Here is a 3031-nt window from a genome sequence, read left to right as displayed (position 1 = left end):
GAGGAAATAGGAATGTTCACTAGTGAATGTCACCATAAGATTCTGCAAAGCAATGGTTTCATGATGGCCAAGAGGCGGCTCAGATGTTCCTTCTGAGACATTCTCAAACTACTTAGCTTTCCTTGCTATTAAACACACTAAATATTGAGCAGTCCATACTTTAGAACAGGAAAGTTTGGAAACAAATTTTTCTAGATGCTCTTGGTTGAAAGACCGCTACAGGACATAGCTCTTCAACCAAATCCCATTCGATCTGGTCATGAGCCAAATAAATCAGCTACTGGTAGGATGGACAATAGTGGGGATATGAAAAGATGCTTACTTTAGACTGAACTTTTTAAGAAATACTAAACTGTTTCTGCTCCTTTAAAACATGATACCACACTTAAACTGGGGTTGGCCCATGTATCTTTGACCAAAACCTTGTTTTAGGTTCTGAAATTAGCAATGACAGGGAACTAGGGGAAAGCTACCCTCTTTTACTCCTTGACGATCAGAACAGCAGGTGTGCCTATTTTCAGAAGTAAGTGAAATATTTGCCAAATCATTTGGCACATTTCAACTCAAAATGTGCCAAATTACCTGTCAAGGCTAAACGCCCTTTTTAAAAGAAAGATAAATGTCCTTCCATACACATTAGCATGGACCTACAGTGCCATCCAGTGGCTCATTATGTCAGTCACAAATGCGCAGGGCTCCAATTGCCTCCCAGGGTTTGGATCCAAGCTGACCACCCTTGCCTTGGCAGTGGCCCCTTTGGTACTCAGAGCCTTTGGGATTTGGTAAGGGGCAATGCATGCATTTAAAATGAGCTGGGCTGCATGGCTTGGCATCTCAAGGCACCCCTAAGCTCATTACAGTTGGCGATCATTTGTAGATTGCTTGGTGGTTCATGCCAGGTGGCCTCGGGCAGGGCACAGGCTGGGGCTGAACTTTACCTACAGCAGGACCGGTTTGGATCAAGCTTTGCACTCCAGCTTTAGAACAAGCCAGAGCACCACCTGGACATCTCCACAAATGACACACACAAAGGGCAGACTGAACAGACACCAGAGCTCTGCTAAAGTAAATCCTGCTCCATAGGGTCAGACCCTGCAAAACAGCTCCCCCCACTGTAGTCACCAGCCAGTCCTCACAACCAGTCAGCCCATGGATCAATACCTTCTATTGAAGCAAACAGTAACTAAGGTTCAACTACAACAGGAGGACATACACACCCATACAAAGGGCACACCTGGAGCACTTGGCTCAGGTGACCAAGGAGGATACACAAATAGACACTATGGGACACCTACTACCTAAGGCCCTTCTACTAAGACTAAGAGACATAGCAGCCCTACCTAACGCATAGAGACAAACACGGGGAAGCAGCCAAAATGAGGAGACAATGTATCGTGTCCCAAATAAAAGAAAAAAACGAAGCTCCAGAAAAAGAAATAAACAAAATGGAGACGAGCAATCTACCAAATACAGAGTTCAAAACACTTGTTATAAGGATGTGTAATGATCTCAGTGAGAACTTCAACAAAGAGATAGAAAACAAAAAAAGGAACAGTCAGAAATGAAGAATACAATAACTGTAATGAAGAATGCATTAGAGGCAATCAACAGTAGATTAGATGAAACAGAGGATCGAATCAGCAATTTGGAAGATAAGGTAGCAGAAAACACCCAATCAGTACAGCAAAAAGAAAAAAAAAAAAGCATTCAAAACAGTGAAGATAGTTTAAGGGACCTCTGGGATAACATCAAGTATAGCAACATTCACATCACTGGGGTACCAGAAGGAGAAGAGAGAGAGCAAAAAATTGATAACCTATTTGAAGAAATAATGTTGGAAAAATTCCCTAACCTGGTGAAGAAAATAGACAGTACAAGCTCAAGAAGTGCAGAGTCCCGAAAAAGAGGAACCCAAAGAGGCTCACATGAAGACACATAATTAAAATGCCAAAGTTTAAAGACAAAGAGAGAGTCTTAAAAGCAGCCAGAAAAAAAGCAGTTAGTTACCTACAAGGGAGTTCCCATAAGACTCTGCTGATTTCTCAACAGAAACTTTGCAAGCCAGAAGGGAATGGCAGTAAATATTCAGAGTGATGAAAAGCAAGGACCTACGATCAAGGTTACTCTACCTAGGAAAGCTATCATTTAGAATCAAAGGACAGATAAAGAGCTTCCAAGAGAAGAAAAAGCTAAAGAAGTTCATCACCACTAAACCATTATTACAGAAAATGTTGGAGGAAGAAGAAAAAAAGATAAAAAATATGAATAATAAAATAGCAAAAACTACATATCTATTAATAATTACTTTAAATGTAAGTGGGTTAAATGCTCCAATCAAAAGACAGGATGGCTGAATGGGTAAGAAACAAGACCTTTACATGTGCTGCCTACAAGAGACTCACTTCAGATTGAAACACACACACAAACTGAAAGTAAAGGGATGGAAAAATATATTTCATGAAAATGGAAACAAACAAAAAAACTGGGGTAACAATACTTATACCAGACAAAATACACTTTAAAACAGAGGTTATAAGAGACAAGTACCCAGCAATCCCACTTCTGGGCATTTATCCGAAGAAACCCAAAACATTACTTCGAAGGGACATGTGAATTCCTATGTTCATTGCAGCATTATTTACAATAACCAAGATATGAAGGCCACCTGGATGTCTATTGATGAATGAATGGATAAAGATGAGGTGGTACATATCTACAATGGAACATTACTAAGCCGTAAAAAAAGAATGAAATCTTGCCATCTGCAACAACATGGATGGAACCTAGAGAGTATTGTGCTGAGTAGAGTAGGTCAGAGAAAGACAAATGCCATGTGATTTCACTTACATGTGGAATCTAAAGAACGAAATAAATGAACAATCAAAACATAAACTCATAGACACAGAGAACGTTTGAACAATTAAGAAGTACAAATTGGTAGTTATGGAGATGTAACGTACAGCATAAGAAATATAGCCAATAATATTGTAAATGCTATGTATTATGTCAGATGGGTACTAGATTTGTTGGG

This window comes from Pteropus vampyrus, unplaced genomic scaffold (assembly GCF_000151845.1).
Source record: "Pteropus vampyrus isolate Shadow unplaced genomic scaffold, Pvam_2.0 Scaffold310, whole genome shotgun sequence".
NCBI classification, from domain to species: domain Eukaryota; kingdom Metazoa; phylum Chordata; class Mammalia; order Chiroptera; family Pteropodidae; genus Pteropus; species Pteropus vampyrus.
This window is presented reverse-complemented; position numbering follows the sequence as displayed.